At 43.6% G+C, this 26,539-nt stretch overlaps 1 long non-coding RNA gene and 1 other non-coding gene across 2 annotated transcripts; both read right to left on the bottom strand.

Moving 5' to 3' along the window:
* Positions 1-1,540: 1,540 nt before the first annotated feature.
* Positions 1,541-6,011, bottom strand: LOC133156460 (uncharacterized). The gene is made up of 2 exons (XR_009714869.1): positions 5,627-6,011; positions 1,541-2,653 (listed from the first exon to the last, which is right to left on the bottom strand). It is a non-coding gene; the product is annotated as an uncharacterized LOC133156460 (long non-coding RNA).
* A 13,320-nt stretch (positions 6,012-19,331) lies between these two features.
* Positions 19,332-19,418, bottom strand: trnay-gua (transfer RNA tyrosine (anticodon GUA)). The gene is given in 2 exon segments: positions 19,332-19,367; positions 19,382-19,418. It is a non-coding gene; the product is annotated as a tRNA-Tyr (tRNA).
* Between the last annotated feature and the right edge of the window lie 7,121 nt (positions 19,419-26,539).

Raw genomic sequence — 26,539 nt, forward strand, 5'->3', positions numbered from 1 at the left:
CGATGTTGCATTTACATCCTCGCCACCGTGTCGGTGCTCAGTGGATAGAAGAGATTTCTGGAAGCAGACTCCATGCCTTCACGTGGATTTGCAGGATGCGGTTACAAGTTCAAAGGCGCGTTCCCAACTTGGTGCGCACCATCTGCCGCCTCGTGTAAGCTAAACCTCCTTTATTTATACAAAAAAAAAAGAAAAAAAAGATGAGGCCGCACAATAAGCGCTGAAAAGGAAGACGTGGCACGTTTTGATGTCTTTAATCCTTCCTTGTGCTCGGCGTGTCATGTCCTAGCCTTGGGTGGGTGCCACGCTTGTTTTGCATGATTGTGGCCTCACAAAAGGACGGATGCCATTGAACGTTTTGTCTCGACCATCTCCAGGAAGTCATCTCAGACGGACCAAAAGACTGCTGACCGACGCCCTTGTTTGGCCGCAGGCGGAGGCACAGGTGTCAAATGATGCTTTCATTCCGCTGGATGTTTCCGTGGCAACGGTTTGCATTCAGGCCGTACGTTTACATGACGACCACATTTTGATGGTCCGAGTGTGAACTACAGTATTTTAGAGCGTGTTGGTGTTTTTTTTAGAAACTGCTTTGTTTTAGTTGAGCTTTCATTACTGTTAGTTAACGTATGGAGCATTTGTTGAGCGAAGTGTTGTGTAAATAAAATAGATAAAGTAACATTTAATTCATAAATAAATAATAAAAAATCTATTTATTGTACATTTAAAATCCACCCGAAATGTATGAAAGTAATTGACAATGACGAAAATCTCACCATTTTTCTTTGTCGTTTTAGAAATGAAAAGCTGTAAATTATATACTGCTTTCATTCTATTTTTTTTTTTTTGTTTACAAATTGCATTTTAGTCATTTCCTTCATTTGCGTTATAATAATAAAAGTTATTTTCATCCATGAACCCAAACAACAAACAAGTGGCTATCAGAACACTTGAAAATTTGGACATACTTGCTTTTCACTAGACAGCAACGACTCCACACCCTGGCGGGTGCACGCTTCCTTCTAACAGCAAACTCCTGAGCTCCTCTTTCCTGGAGCTCGGGCCTGTTTCCTGCGCGGTGTAGCACCCCCACATTCAAACAGATGTCCCCCCCGCTGAGTGCGTAACAAATTGACAGCCATTTTTCTCCCTTGCTTTCAGGAGCTTGAGGGGCGTGCCGTATTTGAGTGTGCGGCGAGGGCATCTGACCCTTTCAGGACTAATTATAAACACCTCCTCCTTGTTAAAAGATACTACTGCTTGTATTGATGCTGTCGCCGCCCTTCTCTAGTCGTGATGGAATGAAGCCTTGTCATTCATATGCACCACTAGGCGCTGCACTCCCTGGCCACAACATTAGGTACGCCTCTTTATGCCAGAGCAAGTGTAGTGACTCTCTGAACGGCAAGCTCAATTTATGGAAACATATCATAGAACAATTTTTTATTAGTATAGAAATGAGTTCAATCCCTCCCATATGGTTGAGGTAACCAATTCTGTCATTTGAGTACTTGCTGATACCGAGTAGCAATATGTGATGATGCCAGTTGTAGATTTTATTTTAATTATATGTTTAAAGGAAAAAAAAAACGGGCTGATATGGCAACAACTTGCATAGACTTGTTAAGTATCGGTGTCGATGTATTGGTGCACTTTTTCAGAGTATGAGTACAAGACGTTTCCCTACACTGAACACACAAAATTATTACAACACAGTATTAAAAAATGTGGTATCAATGTTCTATTGTTAAAAAAAATCATATATTAAATATATTAATTAATAATTAATTAATAATATTAAAAAATGTGGTATCAGTGTTCTATTGTAAAAAAAAAAAAAAAAAAATCACTATAAAAACTTTCTGCGGGTTAATTAGAAGATAATTTGACCAAGTTTTTCTACAATATTGTGTCGCAAGTGAAGTGCAATATAGTTTGTTGGAGATTTGGCAAATGTGATGGTTTTTAGGAAATGTTTACTACAGTTCCTTCAAGGTTTTAATTTGTTTTTAGTAAAAGCACTTTCTGTCTCTCTGTCTGTCTCCAACACTCATTATTAGTTGATGGTTAGCTTGCTATGGAGCCAGCTGGATTCCGGGACTGCTCAATCGTTATTATTTGTAACTTTAAATCAACTCAGGTACACACACAGACACACACACACACACAAACGTGGTTTGTCGGCAGCCTCCTAAATGAGCACCATAAAGCAGAGAGGGGGCCGGCTCCAGATCCCCCCCCGAGCTCCGCTGTTGCCTCACCCTGGCTAAGAATGCTCTGTTCAAACGTTGGACATTTATGGTGGGTGATATGGAGGCTAAAGTTCAGAGGCCAGGTCCAACACAGTGACGGTGTCGGTCGGTAGGAAGGAAGCGGGCCAGTAAATACTCCGAGATGGATGGAAACGTTGTTTCTCCAATGAGCCTCTGTCATTCTGAAGCGTAGCTCGTCATCATCTTTTTTGGTTTTTTTTTTATGACCTTTAATAATAATAATTTCATCTTTATGTTGCCCGTGTCAGAACCCCACCCATATCAGGAAACCGACCCAGTCGTGGTTTCGAAGAAGCCAGCTGTTTCTTTTTTATGAATCTGTTTGGGAGGTGCCACAGGCCACAATGATGACGATAGTTCACTTCCAGGAAAACAAATACCTGAAAAGAAAAAAAAATCATTTTCACATCGTCTTCTTTACACGTGATTGAGCCGTCTCCACCTCCCGAGTGTGTACGTGTGTTCTTATTGTGTACGCGTGCACACCTGTGCCTTGCGGTCCAATGCTGTTTTGATGTTGAGTGACATGTTGGCTTGACTTTAGCTTTTCAAGGCCGCGTCGTTCTTCACACGTTTGCTTTGCGCCATGTCAACAGTGACCCCCCCCCCCCCCCCCCACACACACACACACACACACTTTGCTCTCCATACACCCCCTTCAGCAGGGCCAGCTGTGTGGATACAATGCAAGGAGCAGTAATCGAGGAGGAACGATAGTAAAGCGCCACTCTGGACGCTTGTCTGCGGATGTTCGCCATCATGCATGAACACCCGAGTCAGCGAAAATGACAAAATCAATTGGTAATACGCTCGCTTTCAAAATCTGCAAGTCGATTATTTTTCAGATTTACCGTTGCGTCTCATGAAATGCCAACTCAAGACTGTTATTTTCCAGTCGTTTGTCGCGTGGCTATTTGCGGCGGCGATGGCGGCGCTTGCGATCCCAGACGGGATGGTTATCCTCGTGGCATAAACGGGCAGGACTGAAGTGGAGAGATAACACGCAGGACAATGCCGCAGCCCAGGCCACACACGCACACAGAAAGGCAAACGTGGGTGGTCTCTCCAACGTGACAAGGGGTTAATGACGGTGCATGGACCGCTAAAACCAGAAACACGCTAGCGCACGCATCCGTACGCACGCATCGACACAAAGGCTCGGATGAGATTGACTGCTTTCAGTGATTTCGAGGGCTCTGCGTGTGGTTGTGCGTGTGTGTCATAAAGCTGCTAAAATCGTTGTTATGACCGAATAGGTCACCAAATGTTGTTTTGAAACCGTTACATTATATATATTATCACAAAGAAACTAAAAAAACCAAAAAAAAACAAACAGTGATCAGTTTATTAAGGGAACATTTAGTGTGGATAAATGGAGAAGTGGTGACATGTTGGTTAGGAACTAATGACCTCATGTAATCAAATGCACTTTTTGTCTGTACAAAAAAAAAAGCGTATTTCTCTGAAATATTTTTCACAACTGTGTCTTCCTAGTGTGGCTTATCACGATGACGATTGTTGCGCAGAAGTGCTTTAGGCTGCCCACGATAAAAAGCCCCTCGAAAATGGGCAGTATTGGAGTGTAAACTGATTTTTTTTTTTTTTTTTAAGTCTTGTCTCAGGGTGAGTCCAAACAGCTGCTATGTTCCCTTCTCACTCGTCACGCACCTTCCCCAGTCGCGTTATTTTTGGAAAAACAAAAAGTCTGGCTTTGCTTTTGAAGTACACACGGACACATTTATATAAAAAAAAAGAAATCCCTCTCTTGTCCTGCCACTCAAACGCCAAACACATTCTTTATTTTGTTTTTGGAGTGTACAAATGCGCACTACCCCGCCCCTCCTCCTTCCTTTTCTCCGTACATGACGGCCACAAATAAACACTTACTCTTGTTCTTCAATTGACTGACTCATTATGGAGGAAAAGGCCCTGAGACTCGAAGCGTCATCATTCATGTTCAAATGAGCGTTTGTTTGCTTGCAAACAAAGAACAGCGCAGGGCTTTTCATTGCAATTATCGTACACACTTTACGTTAGGCACGCTGATTGTATATTTGTTTTGTGTTCAGGTGCCAAGGAGCCGGCCGAGGGCTCGCTGCCACGCTGGATAAAGAGCAGATGGCGACCCGGACCGGGCAGCCAAGCCATTCACTTTCCTCGCCGTCTATTCAGCTCGGCGGCGGCGGGACGACAGGTTAGTTTGGTTCTTGAACGCATCGCTGTCACCAGGCGAGGAAAAGGAACAAACACTTTTGAATATATTCGAGTGGGCAGCCCAGTATGTTGTGTTATTGAAAGAATGGGCCTACACCAGAACTGGATTTAATGAGGTTAGGGAGTTGTGTTTGTCATCTATGGCTATTGAATGCAGCAGAGAGTAAGATGATAAAAAATCTAAATTAATAACCAACATTCTTACTAAATATGTGGCAAAAAAATTATAAAATAAATAAAGAATTAAAATATTTAAAAAAAAAAAAATAATAAAATAAAATATTATTAAACGTGGTAAAACTAAAACTTAAAAAATACATATAAAAATAAAAAAAAAGAAAATAAAAACATTTCGAGTAAACTCAATGCAAAAAAGTAATATCGCGTAACGCCCCCCTCCTCCCCCCCCACACAGCAGTTAACTCGCCTTCAACTGGATCTATTCAAACACTCAACCACAAAGGAGCTTTTCCTCAAGCTGCTGTCATTTCAAAATGTAAATACTGTGTAGCCAATTTCCTCTAACATGTTTGCGCAGCTCGTGAGGCGTGAAGTCACACCGTGCTTCTCATTTTGGATAGCTCCTCCACACGTGTGTTTTGAAACAAATACGGACGAAGCTCAGGGAACGCGGACAGATGGAAGGCCATTGGTGTTGACTTCAGATGGACGTGATGATCCGAGTGATCTCATGAACTTGAACTTTTTAGTCACAACACGAAAATTGATTTGCTGGGGACATTGATAAATATAGTTGCGTGTTGTCTGCATAGCCACAATAATCAACTTTGGCGTTTTGAAGCATGAGACCCAAAGCTAACATATGCAGACCGAACTAATGGTGGGGTCCTAGCATTGACCCTTGGGGTACCCCATATTTAATCAGACTCAATCTTACATCGTTTTGTACTTTAGTAAGACTTGTTTTTGGACTGTTTAGTGGTCGGAAGCCTGATTGAACTGTCAAAAAGTCCCTTTAGGTTCAAGAATTTGAGGATTGTGTGGATTGTCAATCGAGATTCAACAGAAATGTCACATTTTCACAAGCGCCCTTGGCCGTTTTGTATTAGGTATCAATTAAAAGCGATCGTGTTCTTTGTCAGATGGATATGCGTGTATCACATGGCAGCTCTCCGTACCTTGGGGGGGGCCTGCTTCGGGCTGGCGTTTGCTTCCGTCCTGGCTCCCATCTGGCCTTTATTGTCTGCTTGCCCGGAGCGACAGGTGCTATTGTTCCCACGCAGACAGTTGCCGTATTGGCACACTTCTGAGGTATAGCCTGTCAACGCACACATACAAAAAAAAAAGCAGAAATCACCTTCTTGGCTATTTCCTGTGAGACGGGCCGTGCCGAGACAGGAACTAGCATCGGGGTCACGTCGGGGCTCCGGAGGCTGTCAGGTGTCTCGTCTGCGGCGTTTCCTGTGAGAAGCGTAATTGTTTGTCTTCTTCTCTGTGAAGTATTACTTCAGAAGAACTGAGTTGAGAGATTTAATGAGAAAAAAAAAAAAGCCTTCAAAGATGGTAAATGACAAACGTGGCATCTTTGATTTCGATGTGTTGTGACTGACACAGCTGTAATTTCATGGCGGGCAACACGCGAGGCCGCAAAACCAGCAAAGTGCTTGTGAACATCTTGTACGGTACATTATTTTCTTTTTTTTTTTTAATTTCCTCTCGCACGAGACACCGTGGGCCACATGTGGTGTTCGAGTACGTCGTCAGCCAGTGTGATTTACAGGCAATAGAAGTCTACCTTCTAAAAGTAATGAATTTTTTCTTTTGTACCTTTAAAAACATACGTTTACAAACAGGAAAGCATCAATAAAACACATTATGACATACGCTTGTAACATCCGTACCTCAAATCCTCTTTCCCCATTGAAATAAATGGAAATAGCAATAATCAGTTCCGTTTCAGTCGACAGCAAGTGGCGAAAAATAAAATAACTCACTCTTGTTTATTTTACGGTTTGACTTTGCCTTTTAAGCTTGTGGGACTTTTCTTTAATTATTTATTTGCTTGTTTTAAATGTGTAGTCTCTTTGTTTTATGTTTACTCTGACAGTCAAGGTTGGCAATGAACTAGCTCGAAGCTTCTTTTTATGAGAAATCGTCGACTATTTGACAAACTGCTGCTTATTGTGAAGAGCCGACTTGAGGAATCACTTGTACTTCGATTATATTTAGTCACATGACAACTATGATTTACTCGACAAGTGCATGTTTCTGCTTTTTTGCGCACACAAAATGTCCTCCAATTCTAGAATGACCCATATTTTGTGTTTTGGCACACCCAAATGGCCTTACGTCAACATGTAAATGAACAAAACCAACATTTTTTTCTTTTTTTTCGTTAAGTCAGATTAATGTACACGGCCCCTTATGGGCTCGAAGTTGACCTTTATGCATTTACGTGGCAACTTGACGTATTTGTGCAGTGAACAAGCGGCGCAGTGTTCGAACTCCGCCTCGGGAGAATCCAAACAGAGAGCTAGCGAAATGCATTTGCAAATGTAGGGGTTAAACGCGCGACCTTTGCCATAAAGACTTCTGTTATTGGCTTTCGTTGGAGGCGGCCCATGATCACACACACGTGCACACGCACGCACAATGATCCCTGTTCAAATACATGCATACAGTCTAAACAAGGTCCCAAATAAGACGCTTGAATGTGAATTCCTTTGATGCGCGAGGCGAGGCTGGAGCGGCGGCGGCGGCGCGAGCTAGCGCGTGTGTCCCAAAATCCCTCATCAAGGCGGCTCGTCACTCTCGTAAACATCGCACGTGTCTGCGGACAGCGGGATTATCGGTTGGGGATGAAAGGTCAGGTCGCGGCGAGCGCCTGGGATCAATGGGGGAATCTGAAATAGATTGTTTGACTTTGATGCGGGAATAAAAATGACGGTCTGTTCGTGTTCGCTGAAGTGAGCGTTATGTGAAGCCGACGTAACGCTGCTTTATTTGCTTATTTAACGCATTTAACCTCGCCCTAGATCATGGGTGTCAAACTCGGGGGGCCAAAATGAGTTTGACACCCTTGCCCTAGATCGATGGCGGGGGATCTTTGACTGTCTTTGTTAGTGCGAAACAAACAAACAAATACTCTGATCGTTTTGGCAGCATCTACATTAAAAAAATGGTTTGTACCCGTTTTTGCAGAATTTAATTTTACGGAGACACCTGGGAATACTTTTAAATTGCGCAAAACAAAAAACCTCCTTTATTGGATTTGATTTATGTGTGAGGGAACTCGCCTTGCTGAGGAAATTGATACATGCCTGGAAACAAATGGGATCGTGCAGAGGGGGTTAATGTAGCTGCAGGTTAATGCAGTGTGTGTCATATGAGTGTGTGTGTGTGTCAATGGGACTTGTTGTCATGCATCACCGGCCGATTGTGAGCTTCTGGGTGGAAGCCTTGGCTCTTTCTCTGACTGAGAAAAGAGTGGAGCGCCTTCCCAGGAGTGCTGACCCCTCCGCCTCTGGGAAGCCGTTTGTCTGCCTTCCCGGCGCTGCTGAAAGGAGGACGCTTTAACCAGCGCCACGCCAAGCAGCGCTCGTCTTGAGTTTCACCTTTTACCAGCTTCCCTCGAGGATGCTCTCGCTTTTCTCAGCTTAAGGAAAACATGACGGCCTTTTAGCCCGGATGAATTGCTGTGGTGTTACAATGTTGGACTGCAGTGTGCAAAGGTTCTGCAACAAGTGGTTAAAAAGTGAAGTGTGGAGAGTCTCTGTAGCCAGGTTGCACTCTGCTAGCCACACACACTTTTTTTGTATGATCATAATATAACAATATATCATGTCTCCTTCCTTCACGATCCTGACATGTTGTTTGTGGTTCAATCGAAAAGAATCTTGACATACAATGGCCGCTTTGTTAGCTTCGGGTAACATTGTGATGAGGTTGCCATGGTTACAACCAAAGAAGATACAACTGAAGTCAAATAGTGCTCAGCCCTCCAGCTAGTCTCGTGTTTGTCATCCATAAATAATATGACTTTCTCCTATTGTAAAGGAAGTATGTCGAGCGATGATTAACAGCACATCTCCATAAAGATACTTTTATTTAAGGGTGGGACAAACCCCGATCACAATAAAATAAGAGCGGGAAACTCAAGATGAGCTAAATTGTCACCATGTCTCAGGAGATGTCCAGCAGTCATGTCCTTGCCCTGGACAGGAAGTCAGACAGAATGTTTGCCAAATGGAAAGATACCAGAGCGTCCCTGAAGGAAACCCAAGAGCGTAGGACACCGGATCAGCGGCCGGGTCGTCGTCTCCATATCCGTAGGTACAATAGAAGCCGCTCCACTAAGCGCCATTCAGCGGAGGTAACAGATACCACACTATCATGTACGCTGAATAGACAGCTAAGTATCTGCTGGTCTTTCTTCACATGGGATTGTGTCATGGTGGCACAGGAGGGGCAGAAACCAAAAACAGCAGGGTCACTTTCACCTGCGGGTGACATCATTGGCCAGTGGCAGTTGTGCCAACGTGAAGCAAACCTTCTTTGCCCAAATGACAGCAATGCCTTCGGGCTTGCTTTGGCCTTGGAGATGTGCCTTTGTTTTGATTTTGGCACTCTTACGCTGTTTATTTTGTCAACGCAAGGGGCAAGCCACATCTGAAAGCAGAGATCGGATCTCCTCCATCTCAATAGTTGTAACTCACTTGCGCTTGAGTGTATGTCATTATTTAACGTTGATACATTTGTTTAGACGGACACACCTTATGTTGCTTTACCATTAGCGCTAATGTTTATACATCTTATGCTAGTCTGTGTAAAATCTAGTTGGGATGTTTTTTTGCTTTTCACGGAAATACTTTAAGCCGTTAGCATTCACTGACATAATCTTTGAACCAACATTAGCGCTAGCGTTAAAACCTCCTAGCACGTAACTTTAGCCGGCATTAGCATCAATTAGCATTTGAATGGCGTCGAACAGCAACGTTTTGAGTCGGCAGGCCGACTCCACCTGAGTCGTCTCCCCCTGCCCTCTTGTGTTGAGGGAACGAAGCAGACAAATTCACCTTTGTCCCCGTAGTGAAAGTCATTGCGCTTCGGCCACATTCCTGCATAGTTAGAGAACACGGATGACTAACTGAGACGTTTTCGGCGAGGCACCATTCATTTTCTGACTCATCTATTTCATCTAACAATCATATTGGTTTAGAAAAGCACACGTTTAACGTTAGTGGCCATGTTGTGTGTTTTAATAAAGTCTAAATACATGAGATGATAAATTTGTACAGGTAGTTTAAAAAAAACAAACCGTTTGACCATGACTCATACTGAGTACATTGGGGTTTTATCTGAGATGCCACAAGAAAGCAAAAGTATTTAAAAAAACAAAACGTTTTAGTGGTTAGACCTGTAAAATATAGCGAACATGCTTGGGCATGGCTATAACTTGTGAATGAATGGGAATCATGCCAGGAAGTATATTATGTCTCCATCTTGATAATAATGCACAGCAATTTGTCAGAGTGGAATTCTTTCCCATACAACCACTCACAATTTGGACAGCTTCAAATATAAACGACTTAAGGTCAAGCCTTCCCTCCGTCTAAATATATTTGGCACGTCTGATATATGAATAAAAGTCCATTACGAGAGAATATTTTGTCTCAGTTTATACGATGAACCTCATCTTTAAATAAATATGCTCATAATCCAAATACACTTAAAATAAAGATTGTTATCTTGATCTTTCTCATTTCTCTCATCACTCGTTCCTGCTGCCACTTTCTTTCCGTGCACGTGCCCTCCCCCTCCTCTTACTCCCCCTCTTCTTCATGCACGTTGGACGGTATTCAATTCCGTGCGGCCCACGGGAGAGCGGGATGTGTTTATTCTTGTCGAGCCTCGGGCTATACAGCTGCTCTTGATATTAACCCTGGGACATTTTGTCCTGCGCATCACATGAGAAATGTAAGATGGAGAGGTCTTGGTTGCTCAGCTCAGAGAGACGTTCGGCCATGTTGCTTCTTCTCGTTTCATTTGTGGCAATGGCTCGTAACTTGAACAACTCGCATTTATGATCAAAAAGTGACTTTTTAATGGCTCGGTTACAAATACGCTAACCCCGCCTTCATCCTGGTCTCAGTTTTTGCAGTTTTTTGAGGGTACAGTTAATAACAGTTTTAGTCAACTGTAAATTTTCTTTATATTGGCTGTAATTTGACTACGACCACACGATGGCAGCACACTTGTTTAGTTTGAGATGGTGTTTAAAAGAAGAACGAAACAGGAAACGGCTGTAGTTTCATTTTGCAATTCTGTGATTAAAAAAAGGAAACAGAAAGCGCAATTAAATTGTGTATTTCTAGATCAGGGTGGTCTGGAACGTCACTTTTGTGATGAGTCATGTGTCAAATTAAACAATGGCATTTTTTGCGCTGTCGGCAAAAATCAGTAATTGGTAAAATAATGCATTTGGTCACGCAGATCTGTCAGACCGAAAGCTTTTTAGTTTATGACAAAATGACATATGTGTTTGTCTTTGACTTTCCCTTGTTTTGACGGATATGTTGGATGTGCCGCGGTTTTGTCAGGTTCCAAAATGACAATTTTGAAACGGCCCCAAAACCGAGTCCAGTCGAGCCAAGCAGAGCTGAGTTGAGCCAAGCTTGCCCGCTTCTGGAATAAGTATTCCTATTCAGCAAATACAGTTTACAGCCCGTGAAGTACAAATCAGAGCAGAGATAATTGAATAGACACAATCTTACAGTACGCGCAGTTGACAAGTCGTTTATCAAACGATAGCTGTAAAAAAAAAAAAAAAAGGCACTGGCACGCACACTGGAAAAAACTCATACCCCCCCACCCCCTCGCTCAAGTTGTTCTTGTAATTGAGTCCTCATGTTGGCAATTGCTGCATTTGTTTTTACAGCCCAAATTCAGCACATTATTTTAATGAGAGGGGGACAGAGGCCTCGCTGCACCAGCACTTTTAAAGCTACTGTTTTATTGGCCTCTTAATCCAAAACAAATGTTTGTACTCGGAGGCTATTTGAGACGCTACCTGAATCCGTTTTGTGCTGAAAATGTTCAGCGGAATGAAAATTTTAGTTTCACGCTAAATGAAACGGCAACATATCGTTAGCTCATGAGCATATTAGCATACGTCGGTTTGAACTTACTGTCACGTATGATATCAATAGAAATAGCAGTACACTGAAAAAAAACGGAGCAGGACTTAAAGCTATCTCGCTTTGTGCATGGCAAATATCCTTCATGAAAGCCAAAGGAACCTCAAAGGAACCAAATTGCTGTTTTTTGGGGAGGGTAGGTCTGGAGGAACATGAAGGGCACATTCAAGCCTCCGGGCAAATCAGTCTGGGGAGGCTTCCAATCCGGCTCCAGTGGTCTAAGCGTTAGTCTGCAGACATGTGTGGCGATCTGCATGCGATTAGCGCCACTATAATTTGCGTTGAGTCATCATTTGGTGGCCAATGATGCCACGTTGGCCGGAGGAAGCGCGACGGCGTCCCGCCTGGCTGACTTCTCCACCCCCTCTTCTTCCTTCTGATGCCGTTTGGCCCCCGTAAACTTGATCCAAAATAAAGACCTCAATTGACGTAACCGCACAAAAGTACACTTAGAAGTGACAGACTCTATAGAGTCGATTTGCGATTTGTTCCGAGTGATGGATTCCCCCTCGCTTACGACTTTAAAGCTTCACACCAAAGAGAAGCATCGTGAATTGCTTCTCTTTCATGCCGCTTCCTTTGATTACAAGCGTTCGGTGAGCATCAGAGGGCGGGTTGGACTTCCCAATATGACCCCACCATCCCTTCCTGATTTGTGACGGAGGTGCGGGTGCCATTTAGTCAAAGTTGTGTAATGACAAGGCTCTCTGGACATTGATCCAGATGGTGGCTACTAACGCCGCCTTTTAATTAGTAGCTCTCATTAGTTACCACTTCTTCCCTGTGTTTGGGTTATCATCATCTTGTATTATTTTAACCTGCTACAATTGTATCACATTGAAGCTTGGCAAGATTTTAGACCCGATGACATTGTGGTGTTGAGTTCTATTACAAAAAAAAAAAAGCACGCAAAACTTCAATCTTCTCTTCACAGACTCACATGTTGTGACTTGCTCACCACGCTAACTTGCTCCTTGCCAAAAACTGAGAGGTTAAGACTTGTGACTTCCTCCCACATGTGCAGGTTAAAGAACTGTGCTTTTTTTGTTTTTTCAGAAGGGGGGAGCCGACACTTGCCAAAATAAGAATTCTTTCCTCCCTCGCACACGTATCTGTCCTTGGCTCTCTTTCAGTATTTGAGATAACGCTGCCGTACGGTCTCCTCCCCCCACCCCCCTACCCTTTACACACACACACACACAAACACACACACACATAGATGTTATCTAAGCAGTTGCAGCCTAAGTGGTGCAGTAGTGACAGCCAAGACTGATGCTCGTATTTACTTTGTGTCCAAAACTTGCAGCAGAGTGCAATTACAACACGCCAGCCCTGTCAGTATGTTGTTGTTGTTTTTATTTTATTTTTTTGTTAACACCCCTGCTTAGGAGGATTGTCCCACTCACGTCTCACCGCAAGCAGTCATGTGACCCAAAGGTGCTTTAGTTGCACAAAAAATATTCACCAAGCAGGAATACGTGCCATTTTGTTATCAGGAGTTGAAAAATATTTCGGCACTTGAGGCCTTGAGATTCTAGTTTTGTCTTTGCACCGGAGGAAAGAGAAAGCGATTGTCGCATATGACACACGCTTTTCACGCACCACAGAAGCCGCCGCCACCGGTTGACGTAATTCCTCCCACTGGCACACCTGCTGAGTGCTGCACCCTCATCTCCAGACACACACAAAGTCATCGTCAGGCTGGCCTTTGCCCTGAGAGCCTGTGGCGATGGAGGCTGACAGAAACCCGCCCGCCCACATGAACGGATCCGGCGTGATTCACCGCGGGAGGAAACACTGAGCCTCCGTTCCGTCGAGGCCGGCTTTTGTTCCATCGCAAATGTGTCGTCCGGTTGCAGTAGGGGTCGCTTGACCACGCTTTTATTGCCCACGCTAAGTTGATGAGAGTCGATGACATCATTGGCCTGACTCGCTTCACATTCAGTGGCTCATAAAAGGAATAAATGAAAAGATAGTGCCGGTTGACTTTGTGTTTAGCTGCTCCCCTTGTGGGCATCATGGTGAATTTCTTTTTGGCCCCGAAATGCTCTTTGTAAGCACAAATGAAACGAAAAATATGAACGTCATAAAAGTCTGACGCATGTTCTGAGCACTAAATAAAATCTGATAGGCGGGAATGAACGACTTGACCAAACGTGAGCGACTGTTTCATTGAGGCTTACCTAAATGAGTTTTGTCTCTCAACTACGGGGGGGGTCGGCGACATGCGAATCCGCAGACTGGAGGGCGTCGGCAGCCCACCCGCCGCTGTCCAAATTTCAGGAGGTTAAGTGTGGGAGTGTGGCTGGGAACAAAATGACATCATTGAATTTTTTGCTAGTAGGTTTTTGGGGTGTGCAGATAGCAGCATGAATCCGTGTTGGTTTTGGTCCCAGGTGAAGTTGAGCCGCCATGGTGTTTATTTGATAGTCGGGGTTGCGGTGACTCAGCCGCCGAGTCCTCCAGCTGCCCGACGACACACTGCGTCATTTGTTCTCATTGTCGTCTGGGGTCGTGACATTGTTAACGATGCTTGAAAACCTTTAAGTGACTCGACCTTGTGTTATGGGCTGAAAGACCAAAAAAAAAAAGCTCGAGTGTGGGAGGTGTTAGTCACTGATTAAATTCTGTAAATTCTGACATTTTTCTTAAACATCTCAGCCAGTTTCTTTAAATACATCCACTGTTCAAAATGATGCCAAAGATGATTATATCAAAGAATTTAAAAAAACCCACATAATTTATTTATTTTTAATTAAAAAATAAATTATTTGGAACATAATTTTTTTTAAATTAATTTAAGAACACCGTACGTCAATAAATACACACTATACAGGGTGTCAAAAACAATTCTTTAGTTTCAGGCAGCAATCAGACGGACGTGAGCATAGATAGATATAAAACAAATTGGAGCCTGGACTTGGAAAATCTGTGCGAATATTCAGAGCAGGTACCATCTTGACCCGGGAGTCCTGCAATAATCCCGCCCTTCCGCTTGATTTATTTTGATCGAGACTTTGGGTTAGTAGGGTTAAGACGATCACGCCACCCCGATTGCTGCTAACTTAAGCTCATGTCTTTCGAAAAAAGGTTCATTTCTATTTGAAATCGATTTGATTCATACAAATTTGTCACCGGCGGCCTTTTCCAGTCAACAAGGACTGCTGGAAATAGCTCAGTGTGTTTATATGTGCCGACCGCTTCTAAAAGTGGAGGGTGGGCTGCCTCCCAGTCAAATCACGAGCTTAAGGTGTGGTTAGTCTATTCTTAGTATAACGTAGCCTGTGTGGAGCCCTGACTGGGTCTTAATATGTGTGTGTGTGGGGGGGTGTAGAGTCTGCCAGACAGAGACAAGGCGAAGCCTGTGTCCGCCCCCCCTACCTATTAATTCTCTCAGGGTGGGAGGGGGGGGCTTGAGGCTAGCCACAGCTAAATTGAGCTGTTTGTATATGCAGGCCCGGCGTGGACTCGTGCAATATATGTGAAATCCATTTAAATGATGATAATGGCCTCCGAAATGTTGACTGGCTCTCTGGGTATAGATGAAAGCGTCATGGTACTACTTTTGTCCGTGGGTCAATATTTACATGCATGATGGGCAGAAAATATTGCGAGCAGGTGTGATGCGAGGCAGCCAGCCTCCATCCTTGTAGTCGCCTCCACCCGCTGTGCACAACCAGCCGTGGGAGGAATTTTCATCGTTTTCAAAGCTTTCTTGGGTGGTCCTCGCCAAAAGCGTGCCCGTTTGTACTTGTGTGTGTGCACCGGAGGGTGTATGCATTTATTAGGGACTTAAATTTTGTCCACGTGGCTTTGTGAGTGTTGTATTTTATTCCTCCGTGCCCGTCTAATTAGCCTTTGCAGCTGTTTAGGAGGGTGATAATCCAAAAATGGCAGCAAGTGGTCAGGATTTAACCGAGTGCAGCTGCGACCGGGTCCGTTGTGGTCCAATATTAAGACTAAAAATACCCTGTTTTTTTTTACTTTCGTCTGCAAAGTTCACAAATCGAAACAACCAAAAACGGTTTGCTGTCGCTTCCACCGCGTCATTTCAGTGAAAGATCACGTCAGCGTTGTTGCTCACTACTTTCATTGAAAATGATACCGCGGGTTGCCAAACTAGCGTGCAGTGTGGTTGACACATACACACGCACACACACACACACACGCTCACCTCATCTAGCAGTAGCCTGCGGTGTGCTGATTTGACAGTTTGCCGAGGTAGAATTAGAAGAAGAAGAAGTCTGTACTTGTCTCATTGCTTCCATTTTGGTTCTTGCAGCGTTGAGCGCTCCAAATTTTCCCAAAGGAGAAATTGAGTGAGAGCAGTTGCTAAGGAATATTTTCCAAAAGTGGGTTGACTTCAGTTTAAGTCTGCTCGATATATGTCATAGCAATAAATGAATGAGTCTCATTTGATGACCGCCATTGAATGTTTTCATGGCGTCTATTGGTGTCATCTCATCAGGGCCCGTGGTAATGATACGCCCCTCCTCGCCCCCTCCCATCTGTTTCGAGCGTCATCCAGATGCGCTCCATGACAGCAGATGATTTTTGCATTTCCAATAGCGCTTGGAAATGTCGTGTGTCGTCGAACAGGACAGAAAGTAGACAAGCTTTTGGGCTGATTAGCGCACCCGGTTTCTGATTGGTCACCGGGGGGCTCGCGCTACAGCGCACGGATGAACCAATGCTTAACTTTGCCGTGATACAGAAACAGGTCTCGCAAATAATGGCCGCTTTGTACGACTCCAATTATTGCCGGTGTTTTGAGACGCTAAGATAAAGCCGGGGTGATAAAACACGCACAGCGTCGTGAGCGGACCTCCTCGCCCGCCGCATCCCTCAAACAAGGCTTGCACAAAAGATGGCAAACGAGCAAACACGGCGCCGGTGGGCAGCTGTGTAGAAGGAGCGAGGACGAGTGTGCTGATAAAGGCCGCTCTGTGCCGGGGCCCGACGGGCGGCGCTTTTTACAAGCGGACCTTTTACTGTCTGCTAACTCAGCGCCAACAGATGTGTTTACACGGCACCTTTATTGCCGCTCATTGACGAGCTGTCAGCATGTGTGCGTGTGGAAACAATGGAAGGTTACAATGCAGAGACATGTGCGAGCCACTCTTGAGTTAGTCGTCGGAATCGGTCGTCAGTGTCGCTGATGATGTCATCGAAGGTGTGCGGAGGTGCTTGACCACTTCACAAAAGTTTGTTTTGGATTGATTTTCTTCGCAACAGTAAACGCACACACACAAAAAAGCGTGAAGTAATTGCGCAATCGACACGTTGCAGCACTTAGTGGAGAATAAATATGACAAAAGATTTGATTGTTACTTGGACGCCAGCTATTTCTAGCCTGCCAAGTATTTCAGCAAGAATGTTACAAGAGGAAAATCACATTTGACCCACAAATGCTTTTGATGCATGATAAGAAACACTTTTTTTTTTTTTCTTAAATTTAGATTTGCGACTCTCAGTGGGCTGAAATGTGTGTGTGCGTGCCTGTGCGAGTGTGTGTTTGGACGTGGACAAGTACCAGAGGAGGGAGTTACGCATGGAGGAGGAGGAGGAGTGTGTTTTTTGGGAAGGATTTTTGGATATCAGTGTTTGCTCTGGCCCCCTTCCAAAGGACCCCTGGGCTTCTCTCAGCTGTTTATAATAAGAAATGGAAAAGAGCGAAAGTGACCCGAAAGAGACGCTAGAGCAGGGAAGGATGTCGTGTGCACAGGGGAGGGAGGGCGATAGGCCGAGCTAGCCAAAAAGTGCTGTTAAAATAACGGGCTGACCGTCCTTGACTTGCCAGTGCCACAATGAGGACGAGGAGGAGGCAAGTAAATGGGAAGTCAACAGGGAAATGAAAACAAAGAACTGATGCTGTCGAAAATACAGAAATGAAGATGACATTAGCTAGGAAACATTTCATTTGAGGTCAATATCCAATCTTTTGAAATGTTACTGTTTTTCTGTAATGTCAATCTGCTCTTTGTAATGTTTGGAAACATTTTTCTCTCGGTTTGGGCAACAAATGGATAGAGATGAGTGAAAAGGAAGAAATCGAAATGTAACTTTTTCTTCCAAAGAAAAAAGCTTCAGATCAATGCCACATTCATCTTGATCGTGTCCCGCTTTGGGTCGGCGGTATTTTCATTCCAGGCACCGCGCTCTTGAGCAATATGGGCTGCACCATGTACAAATAAATGGAGGGGGGGGGCATATCAACATGGAAATACCTTGAAGTCAAATCTGAAATTCTCAACTTGCGTTTCTTATTCAACTTAAACTCAAAAATAAAGAAATTCAAGATGCTGTTCCAATACTTTTGGAGCGCACTGTCTCCTCTTTACAACAGTCTGCGATCTTCTGTTCAACACTTGTGCGTCATAAGTTGACACTTTAGCGTCCTCAAGCTAGCCCAGGTTGTAGTCACAAAAACTTACGAGCAGCAAACCCGCAAATTTTCACCGACACGCAAAGCCCAAAAAGGTCCGCACGTGTTTGATCGCGACAAATGTTGCGAGGCGGCTGTGTAGTGAGTTTACCGTTTCCGTCTGTTCTTTTTATGTCCGTCCTTGTTGAGGGCTGCTCGTGGGGAGCCACATGTGACAAGGCGAACGGGCCCAGATGTGGCGCCGCTGACGGATCAAAGTCACTTTGATAAAGTTTACACAACAGGCATCTTGAGGCACGAGACGCTTCGGCTAAAAGTTGCAAATGCAAAAAAAAAACGGGCATAAATTTGATTCCTCGCAGATGTGGTCGTTGCCATTTATTTGCTGATGTACAAAATCGTGATTGTGTCCCGAAATCTAGCTAGCTTAATCTGGTAAACATTTTTGAAATGCCAGAAACAAAAATATGATTGTGACACATTTCATGTCATTTTCATGAACCCCCTCTTTTTTTTTTTTTTTTGTGGTGGTGAGGTGCAAGTTGGCAACAGGAAAAGCGATTTGGGAGATTAACGCGACAGGAAGGAAGCAGATACAAGACATACTTCCGGCGCTACGTCGTAAACATTTGCGCTGGGTTTTGATGTCTCGTTCTCGACGATAAGGATGGCCTTTCTGATTACGGCCGCGCCTTATCGCTCCGTTGTATAAGCGGCTCGTTTTGACAAAAAGGGCAAAACAAAGCATCTGATTTGTATGTCTTGACAAAAGGAAAACACATCTCTTGCTGCAGCATCCCTTCGACATTTTTAGCTGAGTAAAAATTCTATTTGGACTGCTCAAAGAATCGGGCTCATCTTATTTTGACCGCTGTCTGACACCAGATGACTAAGGCGGATAAGGATGGTGTGTGTGTCGATTGTATCAACATGCCTCCTTTCAATTTCGGTGCTCTGATGGTCTCGATTTCTTAACAAAGTTATTTCATATTTAAGGACTGAGTGTTTCTTTGGCTAACCAAGAACGCTATTCATTGTAATTTACAATGTTTCATACTCTCCTGGTTGGAATGTTCAGCCTGATTTTCTATTTTTTTTCATCAAATTATGATTTGAATGCAATGTTTACCATTTCAGTTGTTTTGAGGACAAAACGGCACCATGTGACCCGCTTTGGAGCCCAGTCAGACTCGCCTCTTTCGCGCTAGATAAAAACTAGCGGAGCTTTGTGTCAGCAGTTTTCTAAGCGAGCCCGCATTGCATAATTTTTTAACTTTGCGTCAAGCGTTACACAAAATGTTTTCCTTCGAGCCGGATTTGAACCAGCGACCTAAGGATTCCAGCAGGGGCCTCTACAGTCCTCCGCTCTACCAACTGAGCTATCGAAGGCTTTGTGATGGAAAGTCAAAGTTCCATTGAACCAGTTTAGAACCCAGCATGAGCGTTCTCTTTCCCACTACAGCATTTCAGCAGGAGCCACTCCAGTCTTCCGCTCTAACGATTTATTTATTTTTATTTTTTTACAGTACGTGATGATACACTACAGTCTGATTTCATCATTCCAAACATTAATTGTCCAGCAAATCCATCCATCCATTTTCTTTAGTACCGTCCTCATTTGAGTCACAGTAACAAAACAATTAACTATTAGTTAACCGGGTAATGATATTCATGAAGGGTAGTTCATGTGAAGTAAGTGTCGTCCCCTGGCCACGCCACGACTTCTCACAACGGTCACATGGGGGCATACTTGAACCGACAGTAAAACTCTTGTTGGCCTGATGCAAAACACACGCACACACACACTCACACACACAAAGATGCACACACTTCTCCTCACTGAGGGCCACCAGCCGCGCCTCCCTTTGAAAATCCACAGTTGCCTTTCACGCTGCAAAACGGCCATATTATTTACAGACAGGTCTTCGGGAGGCGAAAAATAGAAAATTTGAAGATGTGATGGTTTACACATTTTTGGGAAGATTTCCTACAAGAGTGTGTGTCTGTGCAATTGTTTTGAAACATTTCCACTTGCTGATTTGAGAGGCTGTGCGTAACAATTTCTCTTGTTTATTTTTACTTCTTTTCTCAAAATGTATTGGAAAAAATGAAATGGTAAGTTGGGCGTCATTTGGTTACATAACCAAAATCTGACATTGGAACAGGGGTGTGTAGACTTTTGGTATCGACTGTATATCTTGGTTGACTAAATGTGGCAATGAACAATCAAATCTAAAGTCAGTTTCTGCCTTGTGGCTCATTTTCTAGTTTCAAAATCACTTTTTTATTTGATTGCAAGTTAAAAATACAAAAAAATGAATGAAACGCAGATTCCTTTGCTTCACCAATCAATAAATGCCGATTCTCCAAAGCAGCCTTTTTATGCGTCATAATTCTCAGGCTCATTTTTTTATTCAAAAGCCTCACCTCGGCAACCATTGCCCGCCTTCACCGGGGAGCGGCAAAAATATTCGGGGATACGGAGTGAGAAACAAGGAAGTGTTTAGAAGCAGATGGCGGGCTTCTCTCTCTCATCTCTTTTTGGTGACATCCACTGGGAATTGGAGAGGCCTTCGAGCATTCCTATAGAGGCCTCGGAAAGAGAAGCCAGTTCTGCAGTTGGCCGCCATCTGGGCCTGCTGAGCGTCTGGCCGGCAGCTGAAAAGCGTGTTCATCTTCGCCATAGTGAAAAATTGATACCATCGGAGGTTAATTGAATCATTGTAATTGTAGCGGATGTCGTACATTTGCTGGCTCGGCTGTTGGACGTGTTTGTGTTGTGGGGAAGAGTTTCTGTTTGCACAACAAGCAGCGGTTTGGCAGCGGGTAAACGATTGTCACAAAACGAGGCTTCGCAATGCTCTTTGTCACTCCCGCATGACCTTTACTGTCAAACACAACGTCAGACAACTACACTAATGTACCACAAAAGGAAATAAAATGTTTTGTATTGACTTTCTTTTAGAGGAATTTTGTTGCATTTTTATTAGTGGTTATTTTTTCAAAAAAAGCTTTGTTTTAGTTTTTTTTATATTTTATTTAGTTAGATTTATTTGTAGTTTTTTTATATATTTGTCAAGGAAAACAAGAAATACAGTACAACAATACCAAAATATGTCTAAAATGAACTTTGAAAGTTCATGTATGATATTAATTGGCAAAAAACTATTGTTATTGCGAGTTTGTTTTATGAATGTTTGTTTCCATCGAATGCATGAAGCGCATCTGACGCTGACTTTTCGAGTTCACCTTTGTGCGGGTTTTTTTTTCCTCACTTTTTTGTCTCCCATTGTGGACAAATTTGGTTGCATTCTTGCCCAGCTGATGGCGTCTTAATGGGACATAGCATCTGTTGTGAAACAATAGGGAGGCAGCAAAGGATGATGGCAGGCTAGCATGTTGCCGTTGCCAATTTGCCCTTTTCCCATGGCTGGGGGGCTTTGTGCGCCGTCCATTGACGCTGCCAATTCCGAGGCGCGCTTGACTGCGATCTGCCTGTTGTCATTCGGCTTTGCGTGCAGCTTTTCAGCCATTGTGCGCACGTGTGTGGACAGTTTTAGAGATCCCCGCATCCCATTCACGGGGAAGCGGCCGTGCATCTGTCCTTCACTGAGTGTAATTGTTGCAGTGGTGCGCTCATGGTGCGCGCACGGTGCGCTGTGTTCCTAACGGCCAAGCCTCGCCATAAAAGAATATTGTCGATCGCCAACAAAGTGTGCTGTGAAAGAGCGACAGGTGTGCTCTGGGAAATTAGTCACTTTTACTTAATTGGGCTGGAAATTATTATTTAAACTCCTTAGTGTCTTTTTCTTCAATTCCTATCAAGTTTGTGCTTAAAGTATGCCAAAATTTAGTGCTTGTAACTTAAAAAATAAATAGCGCGATCAGCTTATATCTTGAAAGACAATCATTTTCCATATTTGTCGTTGCTGCTTGCAATTTCACTAATGTAGTAGATTTTGCTGCGCTGGTGTACCTAATAAAGTGGCCAGGTCACACACACACTCCATTTTCAAACTTTCCATGACATACAAAAGGCCAAATTATCATCAATCCCGGACAGTATGCACTACTCAGTGTTGCCAAAGAGTGTTTTGGTCCCTGCAAACTGTGGGACATGGGTCACTTTGAACCCCTACGATGCCATTTGCCTGGTAGACATGTGGCTGTTTCATGTCTGTCCGGTATTGTGTACACAGTGTGTCACGCCCGTCGGGGTACAGTGGCATTTTTGTGACCGCATTGACGGCTGAATGCGCAGTGTGGACGCCCCAAAACACACACAGACGCTTAAGTCCTCATCAAAGCTGCCCTTACCGCCTCCTCGGCCATCTATGTACAATTTTGTGTGTGTGTGTGCGCACATGCGTCTAAATGGGCCTTTTCCCGCTGTGTAATTGCGGGCTGCCCATCAGCCCATTGGCCGCGCGCTGCGTGGCGACTCAAAGATGTTGCTAATCCCCCAGCATAAAGCCGCAGGTCAAGCAGCCAGCGGCGGTTGAATTCAACTCCGGGACGGCGGCCACAAATTAGGACAGGGCGACAAGACGCCCGCAGGATTCTGGGTATTGTTGCGAGCTGCCAACTGGTCTCACTCAAAAGGCCCCCGTGAGAAGAAGCAGCCGGGAGAGAGGAGGAGATTGATGGCAGCCCGGTGACCTGTGCGCTCCCTGATAAATTCATATCAGCGAGAGACGCTTGACACTAAGGCCCCTGGTTTCGTAGACATTTGCACTCAGCTTCCTTCTCGTGCCGGGGTCAGTCTAGTTTACCGTGTTTGGGAATTTAGCAGATGGCCATCTTGGGTGTTTTGGCGCATCCGTGACGTCTTTGACACATCCCCAGCGCACCTGACGATAAATCTTAGACCAGCTAAAAGCAGGTCTAAGTTGTGGCGCATCTGGTAGATTAGATCAAAGTGCAGGCAGACAGATTCCGCACTCTCTTTTTTTAATGAAATATTTCAAAAGGGTCAGTGGACTGGCGTGGTTTTGCTCGAGATTTCGGTGATAAGTCAACAAGGTTAAAAACAAGACGCCGGCAGTAAGGACGAAGCTGTTCAGTTTTGTGCTGTCTGATGAATGATGACCCTTTGTGGAGTATCTCATAAAGGCTGCCGCGCCGCCCCTTTTCATAAGAGCTGGCCCGCAAAAGTGAGGCGTGAATAGCGTTAGTGCAAGTCAGTGCACCCATAGCTGTGTGGCCAGGCCTGAAACGCCACCTGCGAGGCCTCCACCCCAACTTGTATCAGGCGAGATGATCGAGGGAGCCAGAAGAAGACGGGTGGAGAAGAAGGAGGCGCCGATGGATGGCTGGATGGATAGACGAGATAAAAACCCAGGCGGCGAATGCCCAACAGAAGCCTTGCATCCCCGTGCGAGGCAGGAAGTGAAGGGGAACAGGTTTTCCTCCGAGGGGCTGAAAGGGCTCCGGACAAAAGGAAGAATGGAGGCGGTCAGGACTGGCACTGGGCCGGAGTAAGATCTCATTCCTCAAGTGTCATGGCGCTATCTGTCGCCACAATGGCCCCCCTGCTTTCCTGCAGAGTCCGCGTATGCTCGTCCGGTCGGGTTATGAGCTTTTGAGGAGTACAGTATGCGCTGGATTCCAAAGGATCCCCAGGAGCTTGTTCTATGGAAGTTTATCTGTGCCATCGGATTTTGAATTCGAATTTGTAGCACTGAATTTTTTTACATCCAATTTTTAACACTGAATTTTTTTTTGCATCTAAATCAGACTTTGAATTTTAAAAGCCATCGAATTTCTAGCACTGAATTTTTTTTTTCCTAAGACATTTTTTTCGATGTCTCAAAAAATTCAGTGTCAAAAAATTGCATGTCTTAAAAAATTCAGTGTAAAAAAATTCGACATCTCAAAAAATTCAATGTAAAAAAATTCAATGTCTAAAAAAATTCAGTGTAAAAAAATTCGATGTCTCCAAAAATTCAGTGTAAAAATATTCAGCGCGGACATCCGGGGTAACCAAGGGAGAAGTAATCGATCCCTGTATCAAATCATCCAACGTTCAGCTCCATTGGTCATGTGACGTCGAAACAGGAACGTCGTGAACGTCGTGAAGTTCAAAGGTAACAGTAACAGTTAATACTGTAATACTGTAATGAACTTGAACTTCACGACGTTCCTGTTTCGACGTCACATGACCAATGGAGCGTAACTTGATTGGCTGAACGTTGGATGATTTGATACAGGGATCGATTACTTCTCCCTTGGTTACCCCGGATGTCCGCGCTGAATATTTTTACACTGAATTTTTGGAGACATCGAATTTTTTTACACTGAATTTTTTTAGACATTGAATTTTTTTACATTGAATTTTTTGAGATGTCGAATTTTTTGACACTGAATTTTTTAAGACATGGAATTTTTTGACACTGAATTTTTTGAGACATTGAAAAAAATGTCTTAGGAAAAAAAAATTCAGTGCTAGAAATTCGATGGCTTTTAAAATTCAAAGTCTGATTTAGATGCAAAAAAAAATTCAGTGTTAAAAATTGGATGTAAAAAAATTCAGTGCTACAAATTCGAATTCAAAATCCGATGGCACAGATAAACTTCCATACTGTTCGCTGGGCTGACTAACGTTGAGGCCGGATGACAATCACGTAGGTGGCATCTCAGGAGCGTCAGGATTCCGGAAATAAGAGCCCAAGGCCCCCGATTGATCAATATATTGATTGTAAAGTTCCTCTACAACTTTGCTGTGAAGGCGTTTGACCATCTCATTGTGGAATTCTCATCTGTGGGAATTCAAAAGCTCATTGTGTCTCCGGCACGCCATATGTTGTCGCTGGCATATCGGTGGCCATTTTGTGTATGAGGGACGTTTGGGTGGGGTGGGAGGGGGTCAACCGCACAGGAAAACAAAGAGGAATCAGAGACAGCTGGCATGTTGGATGTTGTTTAAGTGGCGGCTCACGTGTCACCATTGATGTTGTTAAAGAAGCCTTTGTCAAATTTGGTTGCAGAAAGTAAAACAGATCCTGTGTCAGGTTTTACGGAAAGCGACCACAGGTGCCATCACACTTCAGTGAACAAAAATGACAACACTGGAAAGAAGCTGCTGTAGGCCACAACTCACACTCACAAGCTCACATGGAGACTAACCAACCAGCTCATTAGGCCACACCCCTTTACAGCCCACACCAATACTATAGAACTTAATTCAAATACTAATTTATTGTTTTATTAAGTACGATGTTATTTTTCAATTTTAAAATCACCCAAAAAATGTAGGGATTTTTTTCAGCTCGTAAGTTAAGATACAACTAGTGTAATTGGACCTTGACCTACGAGCCAGAAAAATAATTAATTTCTTTCCTTTGTTGTCTCGGAGATTCCTCCAGCAAAGATCATGTGCCTTAACTTTGGCCGCCAAATCAACCCGCGTGACCTTTAAACCTTCTCAAGTGGAGAAACAGAGCATTCCATTGAGAGGACGCTGCTCGCTTCACGCGCTTCTAATTGCCACAAATGTTCATCTTACTTGAAGGAGTCACTCATTTGAAGCACCTCTAAACTTTCCTCTAAGTTTTCCAAAATTTAAACTCAACAAAGTCAAATTACAACTCCAAAAGATTGAGGCCAACTGGACACTTCATTAGGTACACCTTGACTATCTGGTTATATTTAGTGCATGGAGACTCTGAGACCTGTTCCTAATATTTTGGTGATTTGGCAACAAAATTACAAACCGCTCCTGGTATGTCGGTATAACAACAACAACTTTGCAACCCAAAAATAGTTTTTAAACATCCGATAATTTAAATAAATAAATAACGGACATCTCTGTGTATGACGCTATCTTCTCGAGAGCGAAATGAATTAGATGAGGAGAAAGTGGGAGGAACTCCCTCCCTTCCTCCTCCTTCCACGCCAAAGTAGAGATGCAAAAATAAAGAAGACATAAAGGAAGATATTTTGTAAAGCAGCCACAAGTTGCCTGTCATGCCGCCTCCTGCGTGGACGAAGCCGCCCGCAGGCCCCTTTTGTCCGACGCCGGCATGAATACAAAGTGGATGTAAGGGGGAGAAAAGGGAAATTTGGTATTGTCGTGGCCAGTCTGAAAATGGAAAGAGAAGCAAAATTACGTGGAAGCTGCATGTGTGCACATCTGTTTTATTTTATTTCTAAACTACATTCTGTTTTTTATTATGATAATAATTGAACTAAAAACAAGCAATAGTTATTAAATAATGTGAATGATTAAATGCAATACATTTTGTCATCTCAGAAACTCAACAGCATTACACCGTCTTATAAATGTTGCGCCTTATTACGGGAACTTAAATAATAGAGACTGGCAATGAAATTACTGATAAAAATACAGAATATCAAATTAAATTTTCTATTACTGTATGGTTTATCTTAATGATATAAATTGCTACTACTGTTAAAAATATAATAAAATATAATAAAATGTACTACTACTGTTAAAAAAATGATAATAAATGATAATAAAATAAATTGTATACAAGCGCTCAAGTTTTATT

This window comes from Syngnathus typhle, linkage group LG7 (genome assembly GCF_033458585.1).
Source record: "Syngnathus typhle isolate RoL2023-S1 ecotype Sweden linkage group LG7, RoL_Styp_1.0, whole genome shotgun sequence".
NCBI classification, from domain to species: Eukaryota; Metazoa; Chordata; class Actinopteri; order Syngnathiformes; family Syngnathidae; genus Syngnathus; species Syngnathus typhle.